The following is a 19,749-nucleotide window of genomic DNA, read 5'->3' on the forward strand; positions in this document are numbered from 1 at the left end:
TAGCTGGAGTTGAGGATGTAGACAAAATTCTTATTGGAGACTGGAACACGGATATGCAACGAAAAGATGCACCCGTCTTCAAGGCCTTCAGTAGGTTTTGTGATCTGCATGGCCTCAGCCAGCTAATCACCCAACCCACACGTGTATGTGAATCAACTCAGACTACCATTGACCTCATTCTGACCTCCGACAAGTCCAAGATCTCAAATAAAGGGGTTATAGCATGTGGGTTAAGTGATCATTATATGATATTCTGTACCCGAAAAAAACTAAAACAAAAGGCTGGCTGCCACAAAACAGTCACATCTAGAGACCTCAAAACCTACTCTAGCGAGGCCTTCAACCTTGAACTGGAGAGTCTGGACTGGTCAGATGAACTCAATGGTACACTGGTTGACGAAACATGGCTTGGTTTCAAAACCAAATTCTCAGCAATACTAAACGACATGGCCCCCCTAAGAACCACCAGGGTAAAAAATCGCGCTGAGCCGTGGATGCACTCCGAAATACTGGCCGCTATGAAAACCAGAGACAAAAAATGCTCTGAGTTTCGTAAAAGTCAGTCAAAGCTTACTAAAAGCACGAGCAGTGAACTCCAAGCCCACGTGACTGAACTCAAACTAGAAAGAAACAGACTAAGAAACGACGTAAACTCCATGATCAAAACTGCAAAAAAGAATTTCATCAATGACAAAACTGAGGAAAACAAAAACAAACCACGTGAACTTTGGAAATTACTCAATAATCAACTAGGATGCAGTAAAAAACTTAAAACCAGATTCTCAAACATAAACATAAAAACTGACAACACGCTCATCACAGACAAGCTGGATGTAGCCAATTACTTAAACATTTTCTTCACAAACATAGCCACAACACTGGTAAACAAACTACCCTCCCACTCAGGGCTTTATGGGGTAGAACACATAGTAGCTTTCTACAAAAACCTAGGGGTCCGCAAGGACGACTTCAAGCTGGAAATGGTAACAACAGATGAGGTACTCAATAAACTGAGCGCCCTCCAACCTAACAAGGCCACTGGCCATGACAACATCCCCTCCAAATTCCTCAGAGACTCAGCAGCCGCCATCACACCAATCATCACACACATAATAAACCTCTCCATAAAACAGGGACACGTCCCCAAGGACTTCAAAATTGCGAGGGTGACCCCTCTGCACAAAAAGGGCAGCAAATTAGACCCAGGCAACTACCGCCCTGTTTCTATTCTCACCTCCATCTCGAAAGTCATGGAAAAAATAGTCTACGAACAGGTCGAAAAGTACCTAGCGGAAAAAAATCTAATCTACGAATTCCAATCTGGCTTCAGAACATCCCACTCCACTGACACATGCCTTCTCTATTTGAATGACCACATCAAACAAGAGGTGGACGCAGGCAAATACTGCGGCATGGTCATGCTGGACCTACAAAAGGCCTTTGACACGGTCAATCACTCCATTCTGATTGACAAGCTAAAAGCAATTGGTTTTGATAGTCTATCAGTGAGCTGGATGCAATCCTACCTTGAGGGGAGGGAACAGATGGTGGAGGTAAACGGTACCCTATCCCCCCCCCTCACAGTGAGCTGTGGTGTTCCACAAGGAAGCATACTAGGACCGCTACTGTTCCTAATTTATGCAAATGACATGTCGTCAGCTTGTGACTGCAACTTGTTCCTGTTTGCGGACGACTCAGCCCTGCTGGTCTCTGACAAGAACAAGTTACAGGTTGAAAAAACCCTCAGCTCGGAACTAGGCAGAATCTGCATATGGCTCGCTGATAACAAACTATCATTACACATGGGCAAAACAGAGTCCATTCTCTTCGGTTCAAATAACAAACTCAGCAAGACCGACGGCTTCTCAGTTACAGTGGGTGACAATATTGTCACAAGGAAAGATGAAATTACCTACCTGGGGTCCATCCTAGAGGCTAATCTCTCCTGTGACAAAATGGCATCCAATGTAATAAAAAAAGTCAACCAACGAACTCGATTCTTGTACCGGATCTCCTCTCTGGTAAACAAGAACACCCTGAAGACTCTGGCAGGAGCACTCATTCAGGGGTACTACGACTATGCTTGCACCTCATGGTACCAAAGCACCTCAAAGGCGCTAAAAACAAAATTACAAACATCTCAAAACAAACTGGTCAGACTACTGCTTGACCTTACTCCTAGAACCCACCTCACCCCTGCCCACTTCGACAACCTAGGATGGCTTAGAGTAGACGACAGAGTACAACAACTTGCAATGGGCCTGGTCTACAAGATACACTACACGACCAAGGTACCCATGTACATGTCAAAATACTTCCCAAAGGTCAGTGAATACCACGATCACAACACCAGAGGGAGCTCCACAAATCATGTCAAACCCAGATTCGGCTCAAATAAGGGACTAAACACGTTTCGCAATTATGCCACATCAATGTGGAACGCCCTACCCAAAGCTGTAAAGGAATGTGGATCACTACCCACTTTCAAAACCTCTCTCAAGGGACACCTACGGGAGACTGCAATTCAACACTGGCCCCTGTAAATATCCTAACCCAATCATTCCAACCCCCTCCAATGTACAGTCATTTACCTAGTATGGTTTTGTCAATAGTTCAATGTACAATTGTGTTTGTTTGTACAGTGTCTCCTCCCCCCCCCCCTCAATGTACAGTGTTACTTGTTTATACAGTGTGCCCCCCGCCCCCCCCCCCCCCCCCAACCACCTCCAATGTAAATTACCCAGTATGGTTGTCAATATCCCAATGTACCCAACCCCCCCCACCCAACCTCCAATGTACAGTTTCTACGTCAAATGTATATACTCCCTTTTCTTGACTCCTTCTGTATCACAAACAGTACTGTATTTGCAAATCTGGTATGTCATAAATGTATAGATGTAGCAGTACTGACTATCTGTATGTCATGTATGTCATATATGTCTATATGAATTGAAAATGGGGGACCCTGATGGAAACAAGACAAACGTCTTTCTCAGGTCTGCATCCCCTTAACAATTGTATGTATTGAGCCGTACTGTATTGTACCCATTCTGCAATCTGTTAAATAAAGTTTTCATTCATTCATTCATTCATGATGCACCATAGACATTAATGTTATCAGTAGCTGAGCTGCCTGGGGCAAGATGGCCGCCCTACGACGACGTCGCTCTCCATTGGCCGGCCGGCAGCGCGGGTAAGCTATCTAGTGTTCTATATATATCTATGTCTGAACCAGTCTGAACGCACCCGCCGTGACGTCCGCATGTATACATACGAGGTGAGCTCAGCTGAAACTCCGCCCGATAAACGCTTATAAAAGTTGTAATTCGTGTTTTAAACGTTATCTACTTGTTGCTACATGTTCCGTAAAATATTATTCCACTCATCCTGTGTACATTGTGTTCGGATCCAAGACCACTAACCCACTTTCTATTAGTTTAGTCTGGGAGAAAGTAGGCTAACGCTAGCTCCTGTACAGCTAGCTGCTAGCTCCTGTTAGCTCTCTCTCCTCTCAGCTCCAGAGCTCCAGCTGACTGCAGTCAAGTTCTGTTCTGTTGATCAGCTGGAACCAAACTGCTTCACACCAAACCCAGTGATGTGCATCTGATGTGTGGAACACAGGTATGGAGATGTTTGTGTCTGTTTCTTTTCAACACGTTGTTCTATGTGGAATGAAAGGCTGTAGCCTAGTAGCCTTCTAGCTAATCCACACCAGTTCAGCTATATAAGGTGAGTCTGGCTGGTGTGATTGTTATTATAATAACACAACACAGTTACATGTTGTTCTAAGGTCACTAAAGCCCTATTTGAATGTTAAGAATGATACTGTGTGATTATAATGTGTTTTTATTTTCATATTTGTTATAGAAATGAATATGGGTCATTTAATATTTTTATTAAGATTGTTTATGGAATTTAATTTAGTTTTTTTGCCAAACAGAATATATACCGTATAATAGTGTAATTTGTAACACAGTATTTTCGGATGCCTATGAGGTGAAACCGAGCAACTGCACACCAAACCTAATGATTGTGCATCTGATGTGTGTCACACAGAGACCTCCAGTAAATGAGCCTGATACCCAGTACTGCCTCCTGCCTGATTCATGGTCTGGTTTTATTCTTAATCCCAGAGGGGAAACATTGTTTGCCACCAGAGCGAATACAAATACACAAACGAGAAACAATTACATGCAGTACAAATTACACAACACAGTAAATAGAAGATAAGAAGAGAGCCTCTCAACACAGAGCTAGCGGTGTTCGTTAAAGAATTTAACCGCAGCAGGAACAAAGGACCTTCTCAATCGCTCAATAGAGCATAGAGGCATCAGAAACCTATCGCTAAATGAGCTTCGCAGAGCATCAAATATATTGTACAGAGGGTGGCCTTCAAAAAATTGGTGTTCAATTTAGTCCTAGTTCGCTTGGCAATAATGATCTCCAAGGAATCAGGAGGGAGGCCAATCACTGAGCCAGCATTTTTAATGATTTAATTTATACGTTGTCTGTCCGTGATGCTGCCCCCCCCCCCCCCCCCCCCCCCCCCAGCAGAGCACAGCATAAAACAGGACACTAGCAGCAAGGATACCTTGGTAGAACACATGAAGAAGTGACCTGCTGATATCAAAGGATCTAAGCTTCCTCAAATCTGTGTTCTTCTTCCAGTCCAGCTTGCTGTCCAGGTAAATGGCTGCTTTTTTTTATATAGCGCTTTTATCCAAATCGCTTTACAATTTGTTACTCACATTTTTACCCATTCACTCACACATTCACTCACACATTCACACACCGACGGCGGAGGCAACCATGCAAGGTGCCAACCTGCTCATCGGGAGCAATTAGGGGTTAAGTGTCTTGCTCAAGGCCACTTCGACACGCTGCCCGGGAGGAGCGGGAGTCGAACCGGGAACCTCCGGATTGCCAGACGACTGCTCTACCTCTCGAGCCACTGTCTCTTGGTATCAGGTGGACACCAAGATACCTATAGAACTGGACTATCTCCATTTCTGCCCCCTAATGATGACAGGAGAGACATTCACTGTCTTCCTACTGAAGTTGATGACTAACTCTTTGGTCTTTTTGATATTAAGTTCTAAAAAATTGGCATCACACCAGTGGACAAATCAATCAAGTCAATCTCCTTTTTATAGGCTTGGTCATCGCCTTTGTTGATGAGACAGATCAGAGCCGTATCATCTGAGAATGTCTGTATATGGCACATGGCCTCGCTGTGTCTGCAGTCCGCAGTAGGGCCGTCACCATTCATCGACCTGGTCGACGAGTAAATGTAGTCGATTTGCATATTCATGATCGACGCGGCGTATTGTTAATTGTATGTGCCTTTTGCGTTGGAAATGGCAGACGTTCAAAGTCATAACATGCGAAACGTGTAATCTAACTAATGCACAGTGAATCACGTTCAAATAGAATTAACTTCTCTTAGACCACTATTCGTGATTCTGCCTAGAGCCAGGACTCGACAGTCACATAGCTTCCGTGTTTCGCTCCAGCTGGAAGCGAGGGGCTGAGCCGGATACCCACACTTTACAGTTTAGAAGCAGCTTGGGAGCTCTTAAGCCCTGCGTTCTACAGCCTGTGATAACTCATCTTGGGAGTCGTGCTGTTTCTATGTAAACTCCGCGAGCAACGGGTCCAATAATTGCGTCTTTAACATGCTTTATATCTTCGCCATTACTATATGCCAGTCGAGGTTAAATCAGTTTCATGGAGTTCTTATAGTGAGGAAAGGGGAGGTCTCCCTCTCTCTTTCTCTCTCTGTACGTTCAATGATGATGATCATTGAAGTAGCAAAAATGTACACTATAAAAACTAACTTCATAGTTGATGATAATAAATATTTCACTTCATTAGCAAATATATTGTAACATCAGACATTAAGTCTCCTATAAGCTATTCTCCCTCTCGTGTGTGTGTGTGCATACATTTACTATATGCTACTCTTTTTCACATGGATTAGGCTAATTAGCTTTAACAATCCTGATTCCTGAGCCTATTTGATTCAAAAGGAAGATATTGATTTAAATATGTATATAGTCTATATATAAAAAATACATTTGTATCGTATCGTATCTCCTGTGCTGGCACAAGCACTACCATAGCGTGGAGTGGAGAGATAACACACAATACATATAATAATTCATGGAAGCTATTTATGGCCGGTAATAATCTCTGGTTGGTCTTTTTTAAATCTAAAGCTAAAAAGGAGGATACACATTAAACATTTTGAAATATTCAATTGAAATAGATTTTTGGGGTAAATTAATGATTAATCAACTAATCGATAAAATAATCAACTGATTAATCGTTAACAAAATAGTCGTTAGTGACAGCCCTAGTCCGCAGTATAAAGAACAAAGAGGAAGGGAGCCAAAACTGTTCCCTGAGGGGCTCCAGTTTGTGTCCAGATGGCATCTGATACTATATCATCCAGCCTAACAAACTGAGGCAGAGGAACAAGATATTTCATGCACCAGGTGCTGGTTGAGTTATGCAGTTTAAACTGGATATTTTTGTTTGCTAGGATATGTGGCTGGATTGTATTGAAGGCACTAGAAAAATACAATCGTTGACTCCTACACTCTTCCTGTATGCAAATTCAATCAGTCAATCACAGCTCTTTGGCTCAGCACAGCCTCGTTCACAGCCAGCTGTAAGGTGTGGGCCATGCAGCCCAGGCTATCAACATTGTAATCCTCCATAGCCTTTGCCATGTTACGTGCGTTGTCTCTTAGGACAACATGGACTAGGGCTGGACGGTATGGTCTAAAATGTATATCACGGTATAATTTGAAGCATAAACGGTAACGGTATATATCACGGTATATTAACTTATCTTAAAATGTCTATATAAATGCTTCTGAAGGGGTAAACGCTGGTATGGCAGCTATTACTGTACTCTTGTATTACTAGGACATATTTCACATAGTACAGAGGTATTTTAAGAACATTTATTGTGCAAAACTGCAATAGAAAAATGCAAAACCTTTTCTCAAGTGTCTGCAGGCAGGTAGCGTAACGCGTATCTTGGATCCAGTGCTTTGGCCATGTCTTTAAAGCCCTTTCGATCGACAGTTTGAAAAGGAACCATGTCATTACACAAGTAAACAGTGTTTGTTATGTCGGTCCACCGCTGGCTTTTTTTGTCGTTTAACTTAACTTAAAACGTAAATAATAAAATTATTCTGTTACAGCTGCTGAGCTATACTATAGCTAATGTCCATCAATATCTTCCTTTTTAATGAAATAGGTTTAAGAATCTAATCAGGATTGTTAGCAGAGAGAGAGGGGGGTGGGGGAGACGGAGTGGGAGGGAGGGGGCTGCTGCTATAGTGGAGCTAACGTTGGCAGCCCCCTGTCTCCCCCACCCCCAATGGTTGGCTTGCTGAGGCTACATCAACACAGGCTGCTAGGAGTGGAGCTAACGTTAGCTTTCTGAGGCTACATCAACAGTTAACATTACATAAGGTTTTAGCGCGAAGCGGGCATTCCAGAATGGAGCAGATGCAAAGCATGTTAGACGATTGGACCCGTCGCAGAGTTTACATTACACATAGAAACTGCACGACTCGCGAGATAAGTTGTCACACAGCTGTGTGCAACGCAGGGCTGAAGAGCTTGTTCGCTTCTAGAATTGAAGGTCCGCTCTGTTCCGTGTCTATTATGAAATGACAATTGCACGTTGACACGCCCCCTACGCAAAGCCTCTGTGCTCCTAAATAATTTTTCCAGTTCGCACATATCTATTTTGTGAGTGAAATGGTCACACTGTAGAGCCCTGCCTCAGCAAGCTCTTATACCGTTTATACCGTCCACCCCTAACATGGACCATCTCTTTCGTTATGTTCCATTTCTGAAGCATAGCTACAAAAGCCAAACGGATCATATCGGCAGTGTGTGAACCTGGTAGTTCCTGAGAATGCAACACCGCTCTGTACAGTTTGAAATCTTTGTCCAGCCACTGCGCCGTCAGACCTAGCATGCTGACGGGGTTAACATCACAGGTCCATATGTGCGTGGTGAAACTTACGTGCCGTGCATCGTTGTCGATCAGAGTATGAAGGAGTAAGGCGATCTCATCATACTTGGCTTGTAAATACTCCTCTGCAAAGTGACGGCGGCTTGGAATTATGAACCTGGGCCCTCATTTATCAATAATGCGTAGAAAGTGTTCTATTTTCATTCCTACACAAGGAATTTAGAATGTTTCTACGCACAGAAAAATCGGGATTTATCAACCGTGCGTACACGGGTCCTATGCACACTCCGTATTGATAAATACCTTGTTCTTACCGTCTATGCTCGTGCATGATTATCCATATATGGTAATGAAACACACCCATGGGATGTGGAAAAATGGACTAAGCCGAGTGAACTCTGAGAAACGAGCGAGATTGTTCACAGAGGTCTAAAACGAACTAATTTAACGCACTGTCGAACCAAGAAGACACAACACGTGTTATGGGGGAAATACGCGTCAGGCTGACGGACTTGTACACGGTGATGTTGGATATCAACCACTCCCTAAAGACCATTGTTGCCTGGGCACTGGGCAGTAGTGTTGTCACGATACTGGAATTTCGAACTTTGATACGATACCTTGAAAAGTATCGATATTCGATACCATTTTCGATACCACAGGGAAAAAGGTTCAATAATTTTTTTAATGCATTTTGCTTTAGTTGCTGGTTGATTCTCCTCAGCTTCTCTCTGGTACTATAAGAGAAGATAAATATAACACTTTTAAAACCCTTTGTTTATCTTTAGATCACACATTTAAAAATAACTTCATCTCACTTCAATCATTTTTATTGCAGAACATGGTATTTTCTCAAGCAGACAGATGTAAACACTGTAATCTGTGTTGCATGTACCTGACAAACTGAACTGTTTGTATTACAGTCATATTCCGACTTAACTGAATGCACATGTGTGTGGACTACTGTACAATTACAGGTATTGAAATGAACAATGCAACTTCTTTATACAATACCAATTTCTTTTTCTTTTTTATGAATAATTAATAATCGATTTTTCGGGAAATGAGTATTGAAACCGTTTTAAATATTCAGAATCGATATGTATCGATTTTTCGATATTTTTGACAACACTACTGGACAGCGCAAAATACTAATAAAGACCGTTAACCTGTTTGGCGTTGGTGGGTAAGAACAGTTCTGTGCCGTTAGAGGCTCTGCTTGGCATCACTACTGCACTCGCTCGCGTACGTGCACGCGCACTGAATAAACCACAAATGTACCTCTAATACCAGTATTAGTCTGACCACACCCCTCATCAGCTTACCTTCATAAGCAGGTGTGTGGTCACCTGCTCTCCTCCTTCTCGCTTTCACCACAAGAAAGTGCCTCGGTAGTACCCCACTTGGCGTGTTGTTAAGGGAAGAAAGATTTTTTTGTTTACAAGGAAGGAGATACGTTGACATCATATCTTTATTTTCTCTCTCACTATTTTCGAGGAAATACGGCGATATTGTCTTCGTACTGGAGTGTCTAGAAGATGATGATCATTCTAAAAACCCTCCACCGGTTTTCGTATTGGGAGCACGCCGCTGCATGCTTCTCAACTGCAGTTCCTTGCTGTGTTTGTTGGGGTGAAACCTGTCAGGCCACAGCTGAACTGTCGGACATGCCGCTGTTGTGAGAAGCGGTGCGTTCCAGGTTGGGTGAGTAGTGTTTGCTGGCAGGCTCCACTTGTCTGTTAGTGCTATGGGGGCTACTTGACAAAGTTTATGGAAACCGGCCCCAGGCTAGGGTCCTTTGTTCAGCCACCTAGGCGACAGGAGGCCTTGGTCTGAAGACCATTATAGTTTTAACTAGTGGGCCGCGACCATTGACACTGGTGATCCCTGTGTGTTCTGGACGAGTGGATTCTCTCTGTCACCGTGTTAAGGCCCCATCTTTCATATCCAAATGAGAGTATTCCTTCACGAGGGGATATGGGCATGAATGTGCGATAGCGGCAGATTCATGTTCAAAGTCAGCTACACAGGCCAGTTGGTACTGTGCTGATTCCGTCGGGTGTGGTAAAATCACCGTTGTGAAGCGGTGTTGACATCTTGTTTTCTCTTTCTCTTAAAAAGTGAGGAGAGGTTCAGAACGGCGGCCTGTCTGGGTGAGTGTTATGTCATTGTTACATGTTCATAGCTTGCGGTTAGCCAGTCAGCTGTTGTTAGCCAGGCAGCTGTTAGCTGCGTGGCTAGCATGTCGTGGTCGCTAGGTAACGTTAGCTTGCTGCTATAGGCCATGGCTGGCGCGGGGTAGCTTAGCCTCTCACGCGCCGCCGTGAGCTCGCTTCTGATCGCGTGCGTCGTTAGCTCGGCGTCTCGCGAGCAGAAGCAGTGGCACCCGAACGGTTGGAGCGGCCGTTAGCTTGATGCTATTCTGTTGAACGTGCTTTGATTTTAACATGTTTTACACTCTTGACCACGACGTCATCCTTGACAGGGGATGTTTCGTCGACCCTGCCCTGAGCCAGGACGGCTGCCCAGTTCGGACAACACAGGAGCGGCTGTGTTCCTACGGTGTCTGTGACTGCACTTCGCTGATCTGCGTTCCGGGTAGGAACGGGGTTGACCAGACCTCATAACACGTCTTCTGGTTTTACTTTGCTAAATGTATTGTATGTGTTGTTGCAATGCATTTAGGATACGTTGCGGGTTATGTGTGAGCTGTTTTTGTCACTGGCAGTTAGCTTCTCCGTGCAAATCGGGATGTAATGATCTGGTTGTTGTGTGAGAAACATCATGGTGTTTATATGTACCGTGTACTCACAACTAAGGTAACTAACCTATGAAGCTATGCTTGGTGACAAGTGAGTAAAAGAATGTTCTTTCTCAGACTGTAATGACAATGAACAGTGTGTTCACATATTAACAGGTTTTCCTGTTTTAACTGGCCGTATTGAGGGTAAAATAGGAGGATTGTGTTTTTCCCCCCCGGTTCCCTGGGGACTTTTTCATCCTCCTATCAGACATGTTGTGCACTAATTGTGTCTTTTGTGTGGTAGGGATACGATGTAACTCTTAGCTTGATTGCTGAGGTTGTGCTAAATCTGCTGGAGAAACTTATTTCCTAAAAAGAAATTGGTTTGGTTGCTGTCATGTGTGCTTAGCAAGGCCTGTGGCCGATACTAATCGAGAATGATGTATTCTCTCATTGTGAAAAAAACGGCGTTCCTCTGTTGAGTGTTTTTGCCATTTTTTGTAGGTGATGATGGGTTGTGTGTGTCATGTGACCTACAACTGGGTTGTACTGGCCACAGAAGCACATGTGTATGTTGGACCGGGGTTCTTAGAGCCCTCTCTATTCTGTGTTTTTCCTTAGTAAGAATCAGATAGCAGGTTAGCTCATGCGCTGTGTGGAGCTGTGAAACGCTTCATAGAGCTGACTATGACTGTCATATTCTCTTTTTGTCATTACATCGTATCATGGGTGTGGGGTCGTAAAGGGGTGAACTGGTAACCTTTCCTCTCCCCATTGTTCTGTCGGTCAGGGGTACACCCCCTGTCCTTCAAGGTTCCCGTCACGTGGCGGTTCGGCACGTTACGGGGGGGGGGGGGGGGGAGCGAGTTCCTGGTCCCACGGCCTGGTATATTGGGCGTGTGCACCGCAGGAATTCCCCCGCCATAGAGTACGTCACCGTGCGCGTCTCTGTTGGTAGGACTTCCGTGTGCTGTTCAGGTCCATGTGATGGATCTGTTTTCAGGGGGGGTGGTCAGGGCTCCTCCTCACCAAGCGCCTATTCGGGCCTTCTGTGAGTTCGGACTCCTTCCATGTGAGGGAGCCTCCATCAGAGTACAGAGCCTTCCTCCTCAGATTGTCAAAGTGAGTGGACCCTCTAGAAGGGTCCTTTTCTATTGTATGTGTATTCGATTCAATTCGTTTATTGAGTGTGTATGGGTTCAGTGCCTCTTCCCCGGAGACCCTAAAACCAGTTTTTTACATGGCTCAAGGTGCAATATATTCTTTTCAATCTGTACAGCTCGCGTGGGAAGTCTCTCTGGGGATCCCCGTCTCCTTCCTATGGGAGGGTGGTGGGATGTAAAAATGTGAACATTTTTTACCCCGGCTGTGTAGACTGGGATACATACTGTTGATGCTTCCTTCTTTCTATTCCAGAAGTGTTGGAGTTAGGGAGTGTCACACCCCTCTTGTCGTTCCCCTGGGCGCCTTGGGGATTCAATGACAGGTCTAAATAGCCTGTTCATTGATGGGGGTGTGTCCCGACGCACGTATAGTGCTAGCTCGCTGTAAACAGGCGATTGACTGGCACGCCTTGGTTGCTTGTGGTTGAAACAGCGTTTTTATAAAGCAACTGAGATGGGGGTTTTTCCTCTTCCGACGACCACATCCCATGACCTGGGTGGGTTGTCGACGGATTCTCGTTCATGTCTGGGGGATGATGACGGGATGGATCTGAACATATGTGGAGGGGTCTCACGCCCTTGGGGTGGGCCACCAGGCGCGGTTTCGCCCGAACGTCTGGGTGGCGCCTTCTTTTCATGTTAAGATCGACACGCATATCTGCCCTTCTCCTGGAGTAGGCATGTCGGCGTGGTTAGGGCACGGGACTGGTTCTGGTCACGCTGGTCCAGATCAGTTGAACCCGTTGTCCGCCGGGGATGCAGATCTGCTGTTCTGGTACCCTGAGGGACTTGGGCTTTTTTCAGGGGGAAAAATGCCAGGTCGGTCTGGGTGTCACAGGGTTAAGCGCTATGGAGGCCCTGGTTGGGTATGTTTTTACTCAGCACTGTCGTCATGGCTTACAGCCATGCCATTCTGTACACGCTCGATCTCGTCGGATCTCGGCCGCTACACAGGTTGGTCCTGGTTAGTACTTGGTTGGGAGACCGCCTGGGAATACCAAGTACGGTGTGCTTAGGGGCTGGTTCTCCATTATTTTTTCGCTCCTCTCTCACGCATGGCGAAGAGGGGCCTGTGGGGGTGGTTTTTTAACCTCCTCTGGTGACCCTGTGCTTCCCGTACCGCCAGGCCCGGTCCGAAGTGATGTTTGCGACCCGTAGGCCTGGGTTAACCCTTTTTGAAAACTGAAACACTTGTACTGCGGTATAGCCGGTGTATACCCGCAGGTGTGTTTTGGAGTTTTCTTTTTTTTTTTTTTTTTTCTTGAGGGGTTATAGGAACAACCACCGCATTGGGTAACACCGAGGTGGTTGATTCCCTGGTGTGTTGGTGCAGTGTCAACTCCCGGGTTCACCGGTTGAGGGTGCCCCTGCACTTTCATGACGTCTGCCAATCGTGTCAGCCTTCTCTGCCTCGACCCCTCTGGGTGGGGGTTTTTAAATGGAGGCTTGCAACAACGCCAGCATACGCCCCTTCCGCCGGTGCGGCTGTGTTCAGCTGTCCCCTCTGGCGCCTGTCTCGTCCGCAGTCTCCAGGCTAGGGTTAACAGCCTGTTGCCTGGTTTTTCCCCGGTGCGCTGCCTGCTTCCGTTGGTTAACCTTTTTTGTGTGCTTACGGCCATGCTGACTGTCTGTTCTGCAGGGTCAGTGTGCCAGGCGGTGTACTATTGGGGGGACGGGGCCCGCTCGGCTTACGGCCATACCGACCTGAACACGCCCGATCTCGTCCGATCTCGGAAGCTAAGCAGGTTCTGGCCTGGTTAGTACTTGGTTGGGATACCGCCTGGGATTACCAGGTGCAGTAACTGGGGGGCCTTTGTCCGAATACGCTGGCGATGTGGGGGGCGGGGCACTACGTGCCCACCTGGTGGGGTCTTGATGCTGGCATCATGGACTTCTCCGGGCCCCCATTCCAGGGAGTCCAGTCCTTTTGGTGGGTCTGGGTCTTCCTTCGCGCTCCGCTGCTACGGCCTTGCCACGGGGTTGGGTTTGCCCTTGACCCCGTGATTCTGGGGGCAGTAACGAGGTTGTTCCTCCGTTCGTTCCCGGGTGGCATGCGGGTTGTGCGTGTGTGTAGTCGTGGGGTCAAGCCACGGTCTGCTCACCCTGTGCGTTGAGTTGCTTGAGTGCCTCTTCGCACGGTCGGGTCCGTCGCCTTCCCGTGAAGCCCCTAATATGGGGGATACCCTCCATTAGGGGGGGTCGGGGGGGCTCGGCCCTCCCTGTTCTGATGGTTTTTGGGGGACTGTCAGCGGGGTGTATTTGTCAGCCAGCGGCTCCGCTTGGCCTCCCCTTGTGCAGTAGTGATGCCAAGCAGAGCCTCTAACGGCACAGAACGCTAGGTTATGACTATAACCAAGTTCTGTTAGTTAGAGGTGACGCTTGGCATCAGACGGCCGCTGCAGCCCTTGACCTCACCTTGTGGTGAAAGCTTGGGAAGGAGGAGAGCAGGTGACCACACACCTGCTTATGAAGGTAAGCTGATGAGGGGTGTGGTCAGACTAATACTGGTATTAGAGGTACATTTGTGGTTTATTCAGTGCGCGTGCACGTACGCGAGCGAGTGCAGTAGTGATGCCAAGCGTCACCTCTAACTAACAGAACTTGGTTATAGTCATAACCTAGCGATTTGGACTTTAAGAACGGCTTGATGAATGTGGCGTGGCTTTTCTTATTGTTCTCTTAACAGACGGGTAAGCAAGAATATAAGAAAAATAATAAGAGAGTATTGTTGAATGAGGCCCATTGACTTTTCAATTGCAAATCTATCATGAGGTGGATGTGGCCACTGTATCTCACTTGCTATACAAATGCTTATTAATATGACTGGGCCATTGGCTCTGGTATTTCCATTGTCACTGTATAGTTTCATGTCTAAATGGTTTGGGGGTAGGAAGGGAGGGGCACTGGGGTGCAGAGTCATTAGAAATATATTATGAATTACATTAACCAATATAAAATACACCATGTCAACATTTGATGTTTTGCAAATCTTGAAATCACACCTGTAAAACAATATCCTGACCTGACAAATGTGTTTGTAATCTGGTGGCATAATCCAAGAATCACAGTTTCAGTCACCAGCTAACTGATGGTCAATAATACAATGTTGATTCTTGTTTCCCATGTTAAACTTGAGCACTAGTCTCTTTGATTTCATTTGTATTCTGAGACTCAATAGTTTATTTGTACAATGAAAGATACTACCACAATGACATTGCAGGCAACTGCCCAGTATTTTAACTAAAGTTGACCAGTTTTCAATACATCATGCAGCAGATTCACAGTATAATCTGTAACCTCTAAGCAAAAGAGCCCTGCTTGGTAATGCACGTTTCTCAGGTGTGTGGGTTAGAATTTAATGGGATTTGAAGGGGTTGTTATTGTCTGGCCACACCTCAGGCTCTGCCAGGAGAGGTCTGGAGAAACACCAGCGTAGAGTCCTTTCTTTCACACCTAGAGTCCCAGTTTCAGTCACCAGCTAACTGATGGTCAATGTTGATTCTTGTTTCCCACGTTAAACTTGAGCAATAGTCTCTTTGATTTCATTTTTATTCTGAGACTCAATGTTTAACAAATACCATGGAATAAATCAAATCAATACATTCATAAAGGCACATAATTAAAAGTCCCACTGAGGATTATGTCTGATTTGGAACCTGAAATATGGCAACTTTATTCTATTTTCAATATTAAAAAAAAAAATTGGGTTAAGTGATAACCCAGTATGTTTTAAGAGAGAGGGGATTTAAATAATTAAAGTACAATAGGTACAAATCAAATAAAAAATATGCAAGTGCAGATACTGTACATTGGATACATAGTGATTGTACAAAGTGATGTCTTCCAAGATGATCAGAGAGGAAATATCAGTTTGATGGAGGAGGTGTCTATTGTTGTTCTGATTGGCCAATCAGTTCCAAGCAGCTAAATGCTCAACTCTTGTCTCTCTTGTATAAGAACAGGGCTGTTTTCCAGACTGAAGTACTCATTCAACCATAAAGACGGGATAGTCTGCTGGTTGACTTGAACGCCTCTCTGTGGCAGAACACATTGTCTACTGGACCAAGACTTTCTACTGGAAACCATCTGGATCAAAACCTGCTTCTGAAGACGGATCAGACTGTGGACACCATCTGTAAGTACAATTATTTATTAGATTGTTTTCGTGGCATTGCACAAAAGGCCTCTAGAACTGTTGCAAATCTTTGCATAAGCCTGGGATTCAAATTCAATACTGGCAGGTAAAATCGGACAGTCAGATATGTCTCTATGTAAACAAAGTATACAAACTGAAAAGTGCATTCCTCACAGTATCAAAAACAAGAAACAAGTTCCACACAGTAACAAACAGTCATTTTACAGAACAAAGGATTAATGGCTTGCCTTATAAATAATCCATATAAATTACAGTGAGTGAACCCTTTTTTTCCACTAAACTACTAAAGCATTGAGGTTTCAAACTTTCAATAGTTTTTGTTTTTTTCTCAGAGAGAGAGGGGGGGGAGAGAGAGGGGGGAGAGAGGGAGAGAGACAGATAGATTCACGTTTGACCCTGTATTGTTATTTTTTTGGTAACTCTTCTACTGTTTTTTAAATTCTGATTGGAATAGTGGGAGATTTTTTTTATGAAGATTAGCATCTCTGCCTTCTCGCATTCGAGTCGGTTCCTTTGCTCGTCATCACGTGTCCAGCAGCAGAAAACAAACGCTCAGAGTCAGCGCTAGTGCAAGGCGCTGACAGAAATGTACGAGCAAGTTGGGCCAGGCGCTCGTAACAGGACTGGCTGCTACTCCAGTATTCCAGCGGGCAACGGCTCAGCGTGGGCTCCAACAGATAGGACTGGAGCTAACAGTAAAAACAAAAGCACAGAAGAACGGGATCTAATTATGATGACGTTCTACCGGTTCCATAACACAAGTTATACAGTGTTCATAAAACATTAAAATAAAATATACACTTACGTCCGCATCCACTCTGCTGTCGTCCTGTTCAGTTGCAGTATCTGTGTTTTCTTCCATGATTGCCTCAAACATTCCCAAGAGCGAGTTGTTGTTGTTCTCGTCTTCCCTGGTCCTCTTTGCCGGTGGCTCGTCTGACTGGGGGCCGGGGGTGTCTGTCTCGATTTTGTGCAGCTGTTCCCGCAGCATTTCTGTAGCTTGACGTTTTGATGCACGGCTGAAGTAGCGGTCCTTGTACCTCGGGTCCAATATCGTGGAGAGATAATACATGGGCTTTTCCTCGATGTCACCAAAACGCCTTTGGATTGCTTTTAACAGGGTCTCCTTTGTAGTTTTCACTCCGTGGTCTGTTGGGACGGTTTGTTTTAGCAGGCGTGTTAGGGCTTGAATGGAGGGGATCACGTCTACAGTAGTGGCTGTAGCTTTGCTAATATTTCTAGTCATCTGTTCACACGGATCGAGGATGGTCAAGATGTTTTGTATTCTACAGCATAAGCTGCGATAGCTTGCTTCTGCTTCACCAGACTCTGGAGCATGTAGAATGTACTGTTCCAACGTGTGGCCACGTCTCTGTTGGAGTCGTGATTTTGTTATTTTCAGGGCCACCATTAACTCTTCCAGGCGGGTGGTCGCTACTTGGGAGTGCTTAAAGTGTCCAATCTTCCGACCGATGGCAACACAGTCAATCACAGCTCTTTGGCTCAGCACAGCCTCGTTCACAGCCAGCTGTAAGGTGTGGGCCATGCAGCCCAAGCTATCAACATTGTAATCCTCCATAGCCTTTGCCATGTTACGTGCATTGTCTCTTAAGCCTTGGACAACATGGACCATCTCTTTCGTTATGTTCCATTTCTGAAGCATAGCTACAAAAGCCAAACGGATCATATATGTGTGTGTGGCAGTGTGTGAAACTGGTAGTTCCTGAGAATGCAACCGCTCTGTACAGTTTGAAATCTTTGTCCAGCCACTGCGCCGTTAGACCTAGCATGCTGACAGGGTTAACATCACAGGTCCATATGTCCGTGGTGAAACTTACGTGCCGTGCATCGTTGTCTATCGGAGTATGAAGGAGTAAGGCGATCTCATCATACTTGGCCTGTAAACACTCCTCTGCAAAGTGACGGCGGCTTGGAATTATGAACCTGGGCTCTAAAGGACGAAGTAGCAGACAGAATCCTTTGTCTTCAACGAGGGGAAAGGGCTGGTCGTCAAGTGCCATCATTTCTGTGATCAAGTTAGAGATCGCTTGAGGTCATTTCTGTCAAACTTCTTTAATTTAGCAAACGCCTCGTCAATGGGTACAAGCCCCGCCGGTTCCTTTGCAGCTGGCTTTGGATTCGCAGCAGCTTTAGCTGGCTTTTAACACACTATCGTAGCCGTGGTCATGTTGCAGGTGACTTATTATGTTTGATGTGTTATAGCTTGTTGCCCTTTTCCCTCCTTGTGGAACTTCTGCATTTGTTACAAATAGCACGCGAACTGTTTTCCTCTGAAACTTTGAAAAATTCCCACACTACTGACGCCATGTTTGTTTCCTATCCGTGCTGCTTCTGAAAGTTACATGACTACGTCACAGCCAGGCATGAGAAAGCGAGCGCTGGATTTGTGAAAAACTCCCTCTTCCTAAACCACACGCTATCAGTCTTACCACAGTACTGGCAAAACGGGAGGAGCCTACAGTAAAAACAAACGCCCTTCATCCCAATCCACCCACACGCATTTTTTTAACAAAAATATATTATATATTATCGGAGCTATCAATAATTGTATCTGGTTTATTGGGATGACGTCATAATTGCTGATATCGACCCGATAATTATCGTGCATCCCTAGTTATTAGCCGCGGCAGCCTCAGATATTAGCCTTTCATTAGCAAAATCCAGAACTAACGTTAGCTTAGCAGTGTTTCTCATCTGTTTATCTGACATACATTATCCTAGTTTAGCTTGGTTTAGGAGTCCATGGTAAAGTTGTATTATTTACAGTTTACCAAACAATTATTTTTCAATCTTCTGTGGATGGCCACAGTATTGCATTTAGCATTTATTTTCATTTAATTTAGTGTACTTTCTGACGAGGACGTGTTCTTAGTTTTTCCACAAGACCCTGGAAACACCACTTTGAAGACAAAAACAACAGCTGCCTGCATCAATAACCAATCGGATGTTTTGGCCATCAAATTAAATGCAATATCATAGGCTTATATTCATAGATCAGAACTATAGCAGTGCATCTGTCTATATATACACACATGTGTTTTTCAGTTCTTATGAAAATCTTCCTGTCAGGATTTTCCTTCCTTTCCAATTTGTTAGCCTAGGAAAATAGAGCTACCTGTATAGCTGGTTAAGGACTGATGGTTCTTGCTTGGCTTTCTGTGTTCCTGATGAATTTCAACTGAAAAGTTAGACCTTTTGTTTGTTAGGATGAATGTACAATGTACTGATATTTCTTTCCTTACTTTCCCCAAAGACTGGTCTGAATATGACCACCCCTAGCCTCTCACACCTTGGTTGGAGAGAACTGTCTGTTTGGTGGACTGCATGAAACCGCCACAGCTGGACCAGGAGCAGAGCGGTTTGGACTGCATGGAAACAAGTATGGAAATGTTCACTTTAATCTGTAAACATTATGACTTTAACCTCAAGCCAGACTCTCTAAATTTGCCTAAAAGTACATACCCAAGTAAAAGGAAGATTGCTCCACTTCTACAAGCCTGGTGGTACTAAATCTAGATTGAACTCTGCCATTGGAAAGAGGAGATTTGGCCCGATCCATAGATGTATGACTTGGCCATAATAAGGTAATTTATAGGCCTGATATTCTATAGTTATAAAAAAAAGTTGAAGTCCAAGGCAGCTTTATTATTATTAATATACAGTTTGT

At 44.9% G+C, this 19,749-nt stretch overlaps 1 long non-coding RNA gene across 1 annotated transcript; it reads left to right on the forward strand.

The window, feature by feature from the left end:
- The first annotated feature begins 4,548 nt into the window (after positions 1–4,548).
- On the forward strand, positions 4,549–19,464 carry LOC311246189. The gene is made up of 3 exons (XR_014620785.1): positions 4,549–4,685; positions 15,863–16,040; positions 19,336–19,464. It is a non-coding gene; the product is annotated as an uncharacterized lncRNA (long non-coding RNA).
- The last annotated feature ends 285 nt before the right edge of the window (positions 19,465–19,749 follow it).

This window comes from Notolepis coatsorum (assembly GCF_963971535.1).
Source record: "Notolepis coatsorum genome assembly, chromosome: 19".
Classification (NCBI taxonomy): Eukaryota; Metazoa; Chordata; class Actinopteri; order Aulopiformes; family Paralepididae; genus Notolepis; species Notolepis coatsorum.